The sequence below is a fragment of the Diadema antillarum genome, unplaced genomic scaffold (genome assembly GCF_040938485.1).
Source record: "Diadema antillarum isolate AM-2024a unplaced genomic scaffold, OU_Dant_1.0 seq00001529_RagTag, whole genome shotgun sequence".
Classification (NCBI taxonomy): domain Eukaryota; kingdom Metazoa; phylum Echinodermata; class Echinoidea; order Diadematoida; family Diadematidae; genus Diadema; species Diadema antillarum.
Genome location: NW_027272261.1, coordinates 578,132 through 595,927, shown reverse-complemented (window position 1 = coordinate 595,927; position 17,796 = coordinate 578,132). Strand labels below are relative to the sequence as shown.

The window sequence follows — 17,796 nt, the reverse complement described above, 5'->3', positions numbered from 1 at the left end:
TATCTTTTGCTATTCCTTCTTTCCAGCCCCTCAAAATGTGCATTCAGGGAGAGCCCCTCTCCCGCAGTAGTATGAATACACTTAGATATGGTGTAGGTATTTCCTGCAAACAGTCCACTGACTACTTGAAGAGAGCGGATTGGTCCATACATAGTTTCCAGTCGTGTATCAATCCAATAACTCCCCCCCCCCACACACACACACACACGACAGTAATAGAAAGGATATACTTTAGAGAAGTGCTGACCCGAAAGCTTGATCTTTTCTCGACGTTGCTGCTCTATTACCGTTACCGCAGCTCCCACCCTACCTTTACACACATAGATACCTTTAAAAGGGGAAAGCGGTCGACCTTATACATTAGCATTTAATATAGCAGCCTTGAAATTCTTTAAGAACCAACGTAAACATCGCAAATTCATATTACATTTCCCATAAACCTAAATAGATAACATATTAACCTGGGAATCTTTGATTCGGTGTATTAATATATACATGTACCAGCCTATCACATTTAAGGATTATCATAATGCTACTCAACATTTTTCTGGCATATAAGATCCATCATACTTGCACAACAAGATCCCCAACAATACCCACTTCCCGTTGGCAAATATTGATGGAATGAAACTGGGTCAATATCGGAAATCACTCTCGTACAAGGCGAGTTTACTCCGTTCCTGACGCTCATAAGCAGACAGTTATATTTGCTGTTTTAAAGGTATTATACAGTTTTCGAAAGATGTAAAATGATTTCACCTGATATTTATTTCTTTCCTCTATATGATATCGAAGTATTGCGATTACTTTTGTACGTTTTCCATTCGCGCGGCTAGTTTCATATCTTTCTTTTTTTTTCTTTTTCTTTTTTTTGCTATTTATCACTAAATTGAGTACTCACTAAATATGACTTAAACTATGTGGAATTGAATTATCAAGTGAAAAACCAGGATGGTGTATGATCCGAACCATTAGCTGTTCTTTAATAGCGGACTTACTGACGAGTTTTGTTTAATCTAAGTTATTCGTAACACTCCCTTGTTATTAGTTTGCCTCGTTAAGTATATACATGTATCGCATTTTACTTTCTTTTTTTTAATCTTACGACTGATAGCGTCGATACCAATCAATCTTCAGCGTGATTTATTTGGTGTTCGAGCAGACTTGGGAAAGTATATTGTAACAGAGACAAGACGCTGGCACATGCACAGACGTACAACAACTCATCAAACATTTTGTTAACTCGTACTATATCTTGAGTTTAGCTGTTTACAGGGAGTATTAAAAAGGAAGTAGTCATAGAATTGTACTTGACCTCATTTCGGGTCTATATTGCTTTTTCTTAAACACCTTTCAATTTTCATTTTCATTTGATTTCATATTTCATATTTTCAAATCCATACTGACATTAGAGTCACTATCTATCAACCTCATTTATTACAGGAACGATTGACAAATTAAGCCATCTCACAACTTTCATGTCCCTTATTACACGGGGAACGGAGCAGACCTTTAACACGTCTCTACAATTCACAAATTATATAGAAGTTACCCCCGTTTCAATCACGACTGACTAAACAATTCATGGCGGATCAAACAGAAGAACGGTTAACCCCCTAACCCCAATTCAGAGATGTCAAAATATCTACATTGGTGGAGACAGACAGGTCTCGTCCCAATAGTCTCATCAGGGAGGTGGAAGAGCGCACCTCTCTTTTGTCATCAAGCCCACGATACTACCCCTCTGGAGCTAAACCTATAGTCAAGATGGGAATTCAAATTTGCTCATCGTGGCTTCAAACGATGACTTATCCAGGAAACTTACGACAACGTTACTTCGTTTCAAGTTTTTACTGTCATAATTCCGTGGGAAATCAAAACATTACCATCTTTGACAGGAGACCGCAACTTTTCCCCAAGCAGTCAAACAACGTCGCGTGCAACTCCGAAGTTGCATGTATAATTTGTCAAATTCTGCCCCGTTCGACAATAGGTCTTGCTGTAATATAGATAAGATTAATTGCGCGGCTTTCATAATAATAAAAAAGACTAATATGATAAGAAATGACTGTCTTTTTAATTTTGCCTCGGTACCTTTAATTGTAATTGTTCATTTAAAACAAAATAAAAACCTTCATTGATCATAAGGACCGAAATTACATTACTTAACATTACACTTGATATGGCTAAGATTTCCACAGGACTTAACCATTTCAACAAAAGAGCATGTCAGAGAGCGACAAATGTCCCTCAGTAGCACACCAGTTTTGGGATCATATTGTTTGCAAAATCCTCTGGAAATGAAGAAAAAGTAGATTTGAATTCATTAGTAAACCAGGGGATTATGTAGGTACCCTATACGAGAACTTTGTTCAAACTGATTCCAATTCAAACTTAATTTGGACCCTGCCCTCCATACCCGCGAAATATAATTAGTTACTTATCATTTTCTGTCCATTCGCGTTGAAGTCTTTTTTTTTTTTTGCTATTCTATCGCTCCATCTATTCTATGTGTACTCGAGAAAATTTAGACACTGGTGTCGTTAATGATGTCATTGTTGCCAAAGTTATAACGGTGGTTGCAGTGGTATATAGATCGTGGTTAATTTTGTGGTCTGAGGTGTGAAAAAAAAACTAATTTTCGTCGCTCGCGTACATGTATGTCTGCTGTTGACAGCGTTTATTGTTGTCGGTGTTGGAAAAGTTATATAACGGAGGTTGCAGTGGTAGAGACCGTGGTTAATTTTGTGGTTGGAGGTGTTGCGAAGAACTTATTTTCGTTGCTCGCTTACATCATGTTTGTCTGCTGTTGACAGTGTCTATTCCAATCTCTCTTCTCTGACGCCACCTTGATTCAGACTTTGAGGCGCATCGCTGATCTTCATGAGGGTGCAACCTGTCTCATCAATCATTTCCTATTGCTGGTTTGTTCGTCTTTCATCATTTTTTTCGTCAGATGCTCTGTCCATCGCTTTGTCAAGGTTTCTGACTAACCATCACCAAGACATGACGGGACACATGTAACTGTGACGCTCGTGACCGCTGCTGTATTCAGAGTGGCTGTCTTCTTTGCTCCGAGAAAAGAATTTTCTCTTCCCATTTGCTGTTGTTGTTGTTGTTGTTGTTGTTGTTGTTGTTGAGGTGGGGTCAATATCGGACTTAAATTGTGATCTTACAAAGGTCACGTCCACATCCTATAAAGCGTATTGAAATAAGGGTCGTTATTCCGAAGGCTCGTTATTCCGAAAACGAAATATGGTTCGTTATTCCGTATCATGTAGGTTAGTTAGTGTACGCATCTTCTTTTCGTTTTTGGAGCAACAAACCTTTTGTTTTTTCATATTCAGATTAACAAAGCTTCGGTATAGCGAACCTTATTTCATCTTCGGATGAATGAACATACACGCAACAAATGTTCGGATTAACGAACCCTATTTCGTTTTCGGAATAGCGAACATCGAGACATATGGAATTTGTATGTTTCGGAATAACGAACATCTTATCGTTTTCGGATTAACGAACCTTCAGAATAACGAACATTAACCGTCAATGATGTCACTTAATCAATCTTGTTGCACAAGTTCAAGTTTGAAATTGTGACAAGACAGCTCTTTAGAAAAAAAAGAGTGATATACTGCCATGAACTGTCCTGCCAACACTACTCAGTCTCTTCATGTTGAGTCTATGCGCTTTGTTTCACTTCGCTCTAATCTCTCAAATTTTCTACTTTCACTAACTCGAAGGAAGATGTATATCAACCTTTGTAGAAGTCAACATGCCTCTGGTGACTACCGCGCATACCCAGACTTGGTAAGTAGTGTGAGCGGAGGAGTATGGGTGATCATTCCTTTCAGTTTCCATTGTCAAATTACCTAGAGCTTAATAGAATGAACACGTACTGTCATTTTCTGACAAATCGAAATAGATACTCGGGTTGTAGCCTGGTAAACCTCTCATGAACCACCATGCAAATTATGCTCCTTGATTGAAATCTTGTCACACTTTTAAGGTTTTTCAAACTTTTCTATCCGCCGAAAAAAAAATGGTCTCTTCAGACTGTTCCTTGCTTTGTTTTCTTAATAAACGAGAGGACTGCCGTTTTCCTGAAGGAGTCAAAACAAGAAGACGATTGATTCGTCTCGCTAGAATTTATTGAATTTAAAGAATTCTCGAGATGCCCCCCTTTACAAGACCCATCTCTCTTTCTTTTCTCCTACTGATGAAAGAGGGTACAGAGCAAGCATAGTGGCGACACCGTGTTTGCACAAGAGCTCAGTTGTGCTGAGTCGTTTATTTGAAAAGAAATACTTGTAGTATTCTTTTCCTCCTTTTTTTCTCCCTCGCTCCTTAATCGTTCTGCAAAAATTTGTTCACTGCGCTACCGGAAGGACACACACGTGGGACCTACTGGTATTCATGCACACATCTTCATTCATTCCTGCGCTCATTCTTCCATCACTCTGGTCCTTTCTTTCTTAATGAATGACGAGAAGTAGCTACACCATGTGACATATTCTTAATTATATTCAGCAGAGTCCTTTTCCCATGCATGCTGGCCTACTAGTATGTATAGGTATTAAAAGAGAGAGAAGTTTGGAAGGCTTCGCGATATAGAATAGAATGGACATCATGGAATAAAAGCGCGCGATCTTTAAGCACTGCTGTAATTTTCATACTGGGCTCATCATGATAACCAATAAGCTACCTCATATTGAATAAATATTAACTGTCCCCTAGATCTTGTTCTGTCTTTATTGTCGTTGTTGTGGATGTATATTGTTGGAGAGGTATCTTACGGCAACACCTGCACAAACTAAACACCACGAGGATCCAATCTCATTGATACTTTGCCTCCCCAAAGGTCTATTTGGCTCCTGAATGTTGACGCCATCGGCATAGTGTGCTTCCACTGCAATGAGACCAATCTTCTTTCACTAAACCTAATTGGTAAAACCTTGATTGAGACTGGGCAGGTCTCTTACCGATATCCCAACCCCTCTCAATCACCATCAGAGCACCCTCTGCCTCCATCTCTAAACAGAGAACAATGGCGATGATGGGCCAAAAAGTTCGAGGCGCCATGGCATAAGCAGGTAGGCCTTTTGTGGAAGCACAATGAACTATCATCTCAGTCTCCAAGAAGGAGGAACTGTTGAGCTGAAGAGATATATATAACGCTATAGTCTGTACTGCAGGCTAAAGGCTTCTTCAAAATTCAACCGCCTTCTTCAACGCTGTAACTGTTTTTGTTGCTTTTTTCCCCTCGCAGTTTCAGATTATCCTTCTAAGACATCAAACATGGGACTGTTTCGCTTTGATTCTACAATTTCTCTGTTGATAAGGTGGCTGAAATGGATCTAGTTTCTCCCACGTGGATAATGGAATATCAAAGTGAAATGGATAAGTTGCAATATGGGAACGATGGTGAACAACGTACAACCAGCCTGGAAGGGCCAGCTTACTTTGACGCCAGGCGGTGCAGATGCGGCAAAGAAAGAGTGGAAAGCAGAAAACAAATTTGCTCTTCAAGCGAAACAGACGACTTACACGAACAATGCGTCCCTAGAATAAGGACCTCTTTAGATTACTGAGAGGACCAACTTGTACCTCCTTTATCCTCCTCTTGTGAGAGATAAAAGCAAAAGTAGCCTGAACGCCGTCTTCTTAAACACAATGAGCGCTCAGAAAAACGAAATAATACAACCATGATTGGTGTCACATGCCACATACTGTTAAAAACGAAAATGACGACTACTGCTCTTGGTTAATTTGCAGTGCTTTTAAGTTGAATTCACCTAAAATGAGCGTGCTTTTAGTGAATTGATCTCGTGTTGAGCGCCGGCTCCGAACAAAGAGAAGAGTGTATGTGTAACAAAACAGGGACCACACTGAAGGCAGTGTTCTCGAAGTGTATGAGGCTCATTCTCGTTTAAAAGTCATGAGGTGACTCATTCGGTAAGCATGCATGTCACGACAGGGTAAAACATACCAGGACATTAACATGAAAATAGAGAGATTCCCACAAAGAGCGAGGTTGTAAAACAACTTGAGCACCTACAAGTGAGGCAGAGTTCGGCGCGATCCACTTCGCAGGCAGATCACGCATGTTTTTTTTACCTGACCGTTTTCAGGCAAACTTCAATGGAATTATAGACAACAAGAGAAACCCAATGACACTTCAAGTTAAGGCGAAGACATAGTTGCTGGTACATGTTTGACTTCCAGGACCCACGGAATTATGTTTTTCGCGCCAATTCTGCACGATATAGTTGGTGCTCGCAATTCCCATTTATTCCCTATCTCGAATACCAAAATAATTCGGAATTACTCTCTCCCAGAGTGCTTGCTATCTGTCGTCAAAACCTCTCCCGTCTGCGACAAAGGGGGTCACCAATTTTGTGAAACTGATTTGTCAAAAGACATCACCCGTGATTCGACCTCATCAAGTTTAGGTCATGAAGATCACCTGCTGTCTATATGCGGTTGTATGTCTCTAAAGGACTCAGCTGCTGAGATCACACAATTGTCATTTAAAACATAAAACCACAGGAAATTGCTTTTCTCTCGGCCCAGCTGCGGTCTTTTCAATCAATCTTGTTCAGACAATAAATCAATTTAAGAAACTGTAGAATGCTTTACTTTCAAATTCGTTCACGAGAATGTGAAAAAGAATCCCGCAGAAACATGAAGGATCTTCGATAAATATTCAGACAGTAGAATGGTAGAGAAATGTGCTTTATGTTGAATCATTAAGATGTCAGTCATTTTTCTTCGACATAATCGTTTAGCTTTGGATCTGTTCTCCTTTGAAGTGCAAGGTGAAAAGCGCAAATGATTATCTAATATGATGACGTCATAATACCGCTGTAATTATGGGCAACGGGATCCGTCTGGCGTTTTCATTTCCCATTACGTTTCGTTTTCATTTTGTAGTGACGTGTGTCATGACCAAAATATCTCCTTTATGATCCTATTAGATTCAGTACACGACTTCTTGAGCTGATCAACCTTATACACAATGCCTTCATTCTGACGTGTTCTTCTTTATTTCTGCACTCCACAGCCTGCACACAGCTCCGCCTATGATTGGCTCTTCTACGGCTGATGTGAACAGATTGAAGAGATGAGATAAGAATGGGTGAGCTCGAGCCATCTACCAATGTGTCCACAGGGACCAAATGCGTGTGCTGTTTTGAATAGCAATTTTATGGGAAGGAATGACGTAACAGTATGGTCTGATGACCATGGGGGGGGGGGGGGGGGGGGTAGCGGAAGAATAGCAGATTATATAGGATATGGTTATTGCTAATGAAACAACAATTTGATTACGATAATGTTATTGTTGTTGTTGTTGTTGTTGTTGTTGTTGTTGTTGTTGTTGATGATGTTGATGATGATGATGGTGGTGGTGGTGATGATAATGATGGTGGTGATGATAATAATGACGGTGATGGTGATGATGCTGAGGAGGAGGAGGAGGAGGAGGAGGATCGAAATGAAGATAGAGAAGCAGTAGAAGGAATATAATGATGATGTTGACCAATAATGATAAGGATGATGATGACTGGAATAGCAATGGTAATGATGACCAGGATCAAGAAGTGAAGGAAGCAAACAAAAGGATGAAGACGAAGAAGAGTGAGAAGATTGAACATGGGACAACAGAGAGAAAGTCAGGAGATGGTGACAAGTATAACTGAAGAAAGTGAAATGCCCGTGCAATGCAACTAACATTTTAGATATTGTCACCACAACGCATCATCAAATCATACTCTGTTTGGACCGTTGAACAGACGTAAGTAGAGGAACACATCAAAACAGTCTCCAGGAGAACTCATTCTCCGTGTTAGCAACTATATATCGGAACCGCGTTATGTCAGGTAGTGTTCAGAGGTACTGGCAGCTGACTTTGTCCGTTCACCATAATCTTGACAAGTTTGATCAAGTTTGAACGAGTATCAAATGCGTGTATACGTACAATTTGTTGTCACTTTCTAGACTGCAGGCACTCGCCGAAATATGTCACTATAGCTGTCATGAATGAAAATGGCGTGGCAGGTTTCCGTCGTAGCAAACCGAGGTGATAATGCATGCCTTCATGTCTGAGTATTTATTAACATTAAAGTCCGGGTACTATAAAGGAAACAAGTACATCATTGTTTAAATTGTTCTTATTATGCTTTGGAATGCAGATATTGAAAGAGCAGAAGTGCGTGATATTGGAGCACGCAACTATAAAAACGGTCAAAAGGGCATGGTGTGTACTCTCAAAGAGTACTCCCCATATGCTCTGACTCAAAGAGATTTTGTGAAAACCAAACCTTTTTTGATGTCTTCCGTGGAACTTTGCGAAACATTAAAGGAGATATAGCAGTGGTTGCCCCGAAACCGTTTATGGGATTTCGTCGTAAGGCCAACACGGTTCTCAAAATGAAAAATTGGTTTCATGGAGCACCAACAGCCTAGTGAACTTGGCCCTGTGGTTTACCCTTCACCACTCCATCTATCGCTCTCTCCCCTCCTTCATTTTCTCTCTTTATCCCCCCCCCTTCCCTTTCTGTCTTTGAAAACTTGAGGAGCAAACATCATAGTGCGCTGTGAATGTTTTTGTCTTGAGCATGGAGCAACGTGCTGCGACAGAAAAGATTGTGCCATTTTTCTTCGGTATAAGGCCATTCATGAGGTCTGTTTGTCTGACAGGACGTTTCACAAAGCACACATTCGTCATTGCTGTTTCCATAGCCATAGACGTGCCATGACTGAGAAATATGTCCTTTTGTAACGTCACTAATTCATAAAGCTGTCTGGAAAAGTGGATGCGGAGATTGAGGAACTTGGTATGTGGTGTATCAACGATGGAAAAGTAAAATTTAGAAAACACGCACATAAAGACATTAAAAATCTGAAGAAAACGATATGAATTTTAACCTTCCCCTCTCCTTCACCTCATTGATATAACTATGAAATGATTTTGATTATAAAGCATTTCTTATATAGCAATAATCATGCTGAAACTTCGTCCAAGAGCCATGGATAATCTAGACGCCAACAGACCGTGTGATGTGACTTTATACGGACAAAAACAGGACACAAAAATATGTAAGCTGGCGATGAATCTCTTCAAAGCGATCATCCCCTTGAATTTTCCTGTAAACAGCTGTCTTCAAAAGACATGATTCACGGCAATTGAAGCTCAAAGTAGGACGGTGGACTTCCCACGACCTCCTCTTGTCATTGATACTACAAGCTTCCCGAGATCGGCCCTGAGCGCTGAGCTTCCATTGTCTGTAAGACATCATCTGAACTCTCATCTGATTGTCTGTCTTACGTAATTGTATCCTGTATCGGGGTGAAGTCCCTTTCTCTTGGCGTCGGCACTGCGGCGCTGCGTTACGGGCTGTGGTATAGATAAGTACTTCAGATCCGCTTCCGTCACGGGTTTTAACTCAGGAAGCCCTGGGGTTACGACACCCATGTTGTTTGAAATTCCGCCTAAGAGCCTGGAGAAGACGTCGGGATGACGCGGATAGGTTCAACGGTTCCTTTATGACGTCTGCCTTTCGAAGAAAACTGGTTCGAATCTAAGGATTCACCGAGAACCACGAAAACAAGTCGTAGTTCCATTGAAATGTTTTCGTGAAATTGAGTGTTTTTGTTTTTCACCTTTGGGTGCGTGTTATGATAAGGCTTGAAGCGCGAAAATCACTCTCAGCAGTAATTGGGAGACTGCCTTGATTACTGAAATCGAAGTCGACTCAGTGTTTCAAAGATGTTTCAAAGATGTTTCAAAGTTATAGGATCTTGTTCTAAACTTTGACATGTTTCCTGGAGAGACATTATACTGACCGCAACCAAGTTAATGTGCACGTATAATAAGTGAGGCGATGGATCATCGTCTCACCAAAAAAAAAAAAAATGAAAAAAAAAAAAATAGGTGGTTTCGTATAGTCGAAAATTGAGCAACTGCATCCTGTTCTGACGGAATATTTTGACATTTGAATATTTGTTCAATATATCACTTTCTTTTACAATTTCATGTTCGATTTAAGGTAAAAATATCAAAAGCTCTAAAGATTCTGTTCCTTTTTTATTTTACTGTATTTATCAGAGTCAACTAGAAGATTACCACAAACACGACCCCGCATTAACCACGTACGCTCCTTACTCCCTTGACGTTTGGTTCCTTGCTCTTCTACTTGGCATCTCTTTTCTCCATTATAAACCCATTTCTGTCAGGCTGGCGCTCTTCCCCCACCCCCTCTTTCGATATTTCCCCTATTTCCCTCATTCCTCATGTTAAAATACAACATGCTTTTCACCTTGGTTACTCCAGACACAACAATGCCTTCGGCAGATTTGTTGCTTCCCCGATGCTGTTCTGCTGGTGTTCTTTTGTTGATGATTTATACTTGCGTGACAAATTGCAATCTTTATTCCCACGATTTATTTCACAGACATATCACCATTACAATGTCTACAAATGTATTTATTACACCTCTTCTCCCCCCCCCCCCCCCTGCCAGTCCATCTCTTTCTCTCGTTATTTTGTACGATTCCCTTCCATCATTCGCCGACTACAATCACAAACCACTCTTCATAATATTCAGATGCCTCCATTATTCGCCCGTTCGTGATGAAGTAGAAGAGCAGTCAAAACCCTCACGTGTGAGGTCAGGGACAATCCAACAAATTGGCTTTCCTTATAAGAGAATAATCCCCAGTAATCCGTCTTCTCTTCACTCTGTGCAAGTCAAAAACAGAACATATCAGTGTCTACAGATATATATATATTTTTTTTTTCGGTTATATCTCGCAGGGCCACCAGAATAGACAGTTATTGTGATTGCCATGGCTGTACTCTTCCAAACGATTGAATACAGACTAATGGATCAGTGTAGACTGAAAAAGGAGGAAAGGTTAAGACGTAAATTGGCAGTAAATAATACACAAGGGAACGAGGAGACGTACGAGTTTAATTTGGCGTGTCGGTTTACGACCAGTGTTCTCTTTCAGTGGGTGAAAAGTTCGATAAACTCTTCGCGAGTATCGACACAATAGAGGAAAGAAAAAAATGTAGCATTTGAAATGGTAACTTAGAAATGAAGGGACAAAACAAATTGTTGAAAGGTTGTGCTGTTTCTGTTTAGCGTTTCACTATCAGGATAGAACTGGTTTGTGATTGTGATATTTAACATTGCCACATTTTTACAGTCTTCATCACGTTATTATTATTATTATCATTTTGCATTCTTGCATGTAAACCCTACTTAATCCTAATTATCATCATCAGACACGTTGATTACAAGGCATAGAATGCATACAAGACAGACTTTGAATGCGATATACTTTTGTATTCGTCTTTCATCTTCGTTGTCAGAAGTTTTGCACGCACATTTGCATACTTGTCTAGCGATTAATGCGTCATGGAAGATTTTATCACTACTACTGTACTCGTTAGTTCTTTTTTTAAATCTAAAAAGACCTATCTTCACCGATTAAATTTGTTTTTCACGTTCTTCCAGTGTAATACCAGAAATTCCTTCTTCCTGGTAAATTTAGCCGTCATGGCGCTGTCACTATAATCCTACCCTTTTTTCTGCGATCCTATATGACCCCCCCCCCACCCGAGTTTGTGTGTTCGTGTGTGTACTTCGCTTTGAGTTCTATTGTCATTTATTATTTCTAAGCAGCCTTTGTGCCAATATCCCTAAGGTGGAGTAGTTGTAGCGTTGCCCCTCCCCTCTTTCTTGTTGGCTTATACCTCTTTTGAATATGCGTCTATTTGCATGAAACAGAGCAAAGATACAAGGAAACTCTTATATTAGGTTACTTATCTCTTTGTCATATCCTTTTCATACCATGCATTCTCTCCCATCCTCCTCTCTTTCCCTCCCTCCAAGCATCCCCTCTCCCCCTTACTTCCAATGTTTTGTGTTAAATACTCCCCATCATCAGTACGTCTTTTCAAATCATGTTACTCCTAAACTGACCTCGCAGGTGTTTCATTTGTTCTTTCTCTCTGTGTAAGTAAGATGGTAAATTCGATCTGTATCATTGTAACAATTATACCAAGTTCAGAAGAATGAACAAGCTGGGTTATTTGTCATTTACTTTTTTATACCGTGCAGAGCTAGCGAGCAGTATAATAGGGTAAGTCTCTCCCAGTCCCATTAACCTCCTGATTTCTTCCGATTATAAGATCTCTCATGCGCTGCTCATGACGGCTAGCTATGTATCTCAGTTTTTCTCATATGTTTGGTGCCTTGATGGCTGTAAATGCGCCTATACCACGCTCTCTTTAAATGTCAAGGTGTAGTTCGACTCTGGAAGGAAGTAAGGGAGCATTTGATGATATGTCGCTTACTTTAGAGAGGAAAACTGAGAACGATTTACTTTATATCGGTGGGTAGTGTCGATTGATCTTTAATGCTTAGGATACCAAGTGTAAAAAACCAAGAGACTAAACAATATCTGTACATTAGAGAAGTATTATCAATATATAGCTGTGAGATGAAGATACCACATAGTCAAGTCGTGGCAAGTACCAATAAGATGCGGACATTGCAATCGTATTATTGACGAGATTTAGGGTCTGTGCTTATCGAAGTCTTGATTCAGGGAGGTGGAAACATCCGTGCTTGATTGCATCTATTAGTGATTTATTCTGAAACCGTTATAGTTAACACTTGTGCAGCGTCGATAGAGATATTTGATAATGTATAGGCCTAATGCCTGACAAGTTTACCGTTATATTCACAAATTCGATTTACTTAAAGAAAACTCCTTTCTCATCGTCTTTGTATCTCATTCCTTTCTTTTTCTCTTTCTTTGTTTCTTTTTTCCAGTAAGAACTCCAGTAATCACTCTGTCATACCTCCGCCGCCACCTGTCAAGAACTCCTACTCACACAATTTGCCTGGCAAAAGTTTGCTATTTTAATACAGGAAATGCGCGTAGCCCAATCTATCGTGAGACGAAAACAAGGCGGGTGCAAAAACAGTCTGTCAGTTTATCGTATATAGTACGTTGACGGGTCTCTAAACAACATGATATTTTGTAACCCCCTCCAGCTGGGCAAACCTGTTGCTAATTGCTGCCATGATTTGACTCAATTAAGGTACATTAGAACTTCTAAAGAGGAATTTCCTGTCAAAACATGTTAAGTCTTCCGTCGTGAGTCTGTGTGAGAAATTGAATAAGCCAGGGAGAGTGCGCAGAAACCTCTGAGTATGCCTCATTACAGGTAGGTCGCAACCCATCGGATCGGAGGTACTCTCTTTTCGGATGTTTGTTTGTAGCATGTGCATGTATTTATTATTATCTATATTATGTGTCCTTCAGAATGTCTGCCAAGATGCGTATTCAGTTCATTCAGTTTAGTTCAGTTCATTTTTTTATATTAAATCAAGAACCTGAAACTTTAACTACACGCTCTGCAGCATATTCCCTTTATATACAAGCGACTGTTTTCACAATTTGAGCTGGTGGAAATGAAAGTTACGAGTTACTTTGACAATAACAAACAACATGCTGCTGTTTTCGTCCATGGCCCCGTCACGCAAAATTTAGCAATCATCAATTACTAATCATTGTCTGTCACTCAGTTTCCTCTCACGCTAAGTTCGCTGTAGTCTCTCTTTTTTCTTTTTTTTCTTTTTTGGTTTTGTTTTTAACTGGCACCTCACTGGGTTTTCCTGGCATTCTCTAGCTATCTCTCTGTCTCTCAAAAAATAATAACTGACGGGTCTTTGCTTACCTTGTATTCACGGCAAGTGTATTCTAAAGATCTGAACCATGAATGTTCAAGCATCACAATGTGGACAATAGAAATTTGATAACACTCCCTCAAGATGGTGTGTAGAAAAAAAAAAGGAATGGCCTTGAAACATACAAACATAGTGCACGCAATGTTGGCGATAGCATTGTGATGGGGAATTTTGTCAGTCAAGGTCTCCTCCCAAGTTTCGAGGGGATCGAGCCCCTCCCCCCCCCCATTTGTTTGTTTGTTTGTTTGTTTGTTTGTTTGTTTAATGGGGGAGCTGGAGTGGAAGGGGTATTAACAAAGAGTCATTATGTCAGACATTTCGCCTCCAAATGACAGTCTTATTCTCATTCGATAGGCCTATCCATCATATACAAACATACAAAATTAATCTTCATAATCAACTTGCTATGAACCCCCTGCCCCCTCTCCATCTTATTCACTTCCGCTTAGAACCTTCCTATTCCACGTTTATTTCTAATTCTAGGAAGATGATAGAAAAGGAGGCTTTGTAATCATCTCTGTTGTTTTTGAATTTCTCCTTTAAGAATCACTACTATCATTATCCTCTCTGCTCAAGCCTCTTCCCACTGCCCCCCCCCCCTCCTGGTCCCATCTGTTTCATTGCCAATATTAACAACCATTCTAGAAATTTTGGTCCCTTTGACCGACAGATAGTTAAGAAGGTCAATTCATTGTTTTTCTTCACCCGTCCGTTTCTCGTCATAACTGTTTGGATAACTTGACAATACAGGGTGATGGAGGGAGAACACTTATCGGATATCAGAACAAGATCATAAAACTTATCCTTCTTCCCCGGAGTAAAACAAATATTAGTCGGCGCGATGACCTCATTCTTCTCCCGCGAGGCCGGCTGGACATGACAGACAATTTTCGCCCTATATTCATTACGTCTGACATTTTGCTTCTCCTCAAGAAAAGAAATTCATTCCACAAGTATGATAGCAGATTCATGGAGACTTTATGACGGGAATCATTGTGTAGTGAATTTTCAGGAGAACATCTAGTCCTCGGGAGGTATCTTGTTATACGTCAGTGGTCCTCCAAAGTTATTGGTTTGTTTTTTATCTTTTTTTTCCCCATTAGACCTCCGGAGATAAGAAAAGAACGGGCTTACTTGTCGGAGGTGAAGTCTCTTTGCGTACATCAATGTTTGTCAGTCGTATATTAAATATGACTGAGCATTACAGCATCTTAACCGAAATCTATACTCCAACAGCCAAGCTGATATTCATCGATGAAGAAAAAAAAAAATAAGGAAAAACACGAGCCAAACTGATGTTTCGTTAAATTTGGACAATAAGGAAGAAGTTACACGATGTTAAAGTTTCACTTTCTTCTGTGAACAATGATCTATGTCACAATCACGCTTTATAAGCAACTTGGACAAATTTACGATGTCACTCCGTAACATTATAAGTCAAGCCTCCCACTGGCTTGCTTTGAAATCTTAACTATGGGCTTCCAAACTTGAAGTTCATTCAAAAATTTAAGAAGAAATTCAATCCTCCGCTTTAGATTATTGGAGTTGTTCAGAGATGATGATGCTCGTATAGTGCAAGGTATGATATTGAACACAGATTATACTGCTTAAACTGTAAGTACAATCTATATAGAATTCGTTTCAATTTCAGTTAGTTTTATTTCTCCACTTGTACATAAAACAGAATAAATATAACAATATCAAACATATCATTAATGCACAAGTCATGAAAATATAAACAAGAGTTCACATTACAAATATATAATCATGTGAAATGATACATAAATTTCATGGTAAATCTTTAGTATATACAGGTGGGGGAGACCGTTATCAATTAGCAAATAGCTTGACTTGGACAACGGCCTCTGAACATTATGCCCTGTAACATCTTTTAACTACAGGACGATGACGTCAACAATCTAAGATTGTGACTGACATCTTTTGTGGAAACAAAGTTGAAACTTAACTTTTCCATATCTTTTCTATTTGTTCCGGATTCTTTGATCTTATTTTGAGGAAAATTTGCTGTATATCTATCTCTAATAGATTATTTGTATAGTTTGTGCAATGTTTGCCAATTAAGGCGGAAAATATATGACACTGAACTAATCTACACTACAATAAATTTACGAGTTTCGGTAAGTAAAACAGTAACCCAAATTTACTGGACCATCACTTGTTAAAGTTCGAGGGGTCGACTTTGCCGAACGTCCAATGCTACCCCAACAAATGGTTGGCTTGGTGTTACAACAAGGGAAAAACGAGAGATACCAAAGGCCAGTGTTTTGTCCTCCTCTTTTCCTTCACACACACACACACACACGCACACAGACGCACACACACACACACACACACACACACATATATATATATATATATATATATATACATATATATATATATATATATATGTGTGTATATATATATATATATATATATATATATATATATAATACACGCACAAACATAATTGTCAACTCATATACACACCCGCCAGTGCACATGAGGGCAGTGAAAGGTGCTTTGATAAAACGGTGAAATATATCTATGACATGAAATAGAAAGCTGGATGTACGTCGATGAAAGTAGTGTGAATTTGACGAATCAAACTATGATGTCAACTTTTGGGACCTGCAAGGGGGGGGGGGGGCTGTCGGAAGGAAGAGATAAAACTAGCGGATTATAAATACACGTGCTTGTAATGAAGAAATCGTGTCATAATGGCCGAAAATGTTGCACTTAAGGTGATCATAAAGCACGCATCGCAAAATTAATGCCTAACTGCCCGTTATTCGATTTCACTGTTGAATGACCTCGTGCTCAAAGAGTTAACGCTGCATCTGTACTGTGAAGTAAAAGACAGTGGTTATCAATGAAAGTAATAATCTAATTGTAATCGGACATGTTGGGGGGGGGGGAGGAAAATGTCAAAGTACTATACGCTGACTGAGCTTTGCAGTCTAGTTTTTCGAATCGGGTGAAAATTATTATTTTTTTATCGTAGTAGCCCTCACGTTAATTACGCGAGTGACGTCACAGCAACGTAGCAAAGACAGATGATATAATTTTGTAGCCGCGCTTGATGACTTACTGCATCACTTACTATCCTCCAATGACTTCATGATCTTATTGTTATATCCAGATCAATTAATAATTCATTATCTATAAGCAGAGATCAAGAAATGGTTCACTTTCTGGTACCTTCTCCTATCAACGAGCTTTCGCTCTTTTATGTACAGCATATATAACCGATGTTGTAGCTATACAGTGTGCTATTTTGTTTGTTGTTAGAGAAAATAATTTAGGAATGGAAAAAAGTTAAATTTATTAACTCGTGAGTGATGCTTTCAGCTACAAATTTGGGATGTAATGTGTGTTTTGACTTACCTCAAAAGAAGCCACACAACAGAAAGAACAACGGGGAACGAGCAAGTCGGTGGGATCGTCAAGTTTCTGATGCAGCGACAACGTACCTCACTTCTCTCTGCCAGGCACGCCGTAATTGTTCAGAAAGAAAGAAAAAAATACATATATTCCAGAATTAAAATTCCAAATAAGAGGCCCAGCTCTCTCCTCTGTTGATTATTCACTCAGCTGTGAGCAATGCTTTGTCTTTGAAACTGTGGAGGTTGGTGCTCCGACTGGTATGCTCCCACCACAAGTGAGCGAGCGCTAATGAAAGGTGTAAGGCTCAGGGGAAAGACCGGCCTTTCCCCCCTGGTTCCTTCTCAAGTTTCTCTATGCCAATTTGAAGCACGACCTCTGCAGGCAGATAGCGGTAAACCTGTGAATCGGTTTTCTTCCACAAACTCGAAAACCGATTCTCCCTCCTCCCATATAGCGGCTTTAGGTACGATGTAAGCGTTACTTGTGCTCGCTACCTATAGCTACTCGATTTTATTCTGTCATAGAAAAACGGATGTACATGTATTTGGTGAATAACAGTTGACTGGAGGGGAAAGAGGCTAATTAATCTAATTAACCCTTTCTGTGTCAACGACTTGATCAAAATAATGCGCGACAAATGCAT

General features: G+C 39.7%; 1 protein-coding gene across 1 annotated transcript in view; it reads right to left on the bottom strand.

The window, feature by feature from the left end:
• The window catches only part of LOC139710413 (uncharacterized), a 64,852-nt gene extending 47,475 nt beyond the window's left edge, over positions 1-17,377 (bottom strand). Inside the window, exon 1 of the mRNA XM_071622330.1 lies at positions 17,154-17,377. The gene's annotated coding sequence lies outside the window, so the exon portion shown is untranslated. The remainder of the gene's footprint in view (positions 1-17,153) is intronic.
• Between the last annotated feature and the right edge of the window lie 419 nt (positions 17,378-17,796).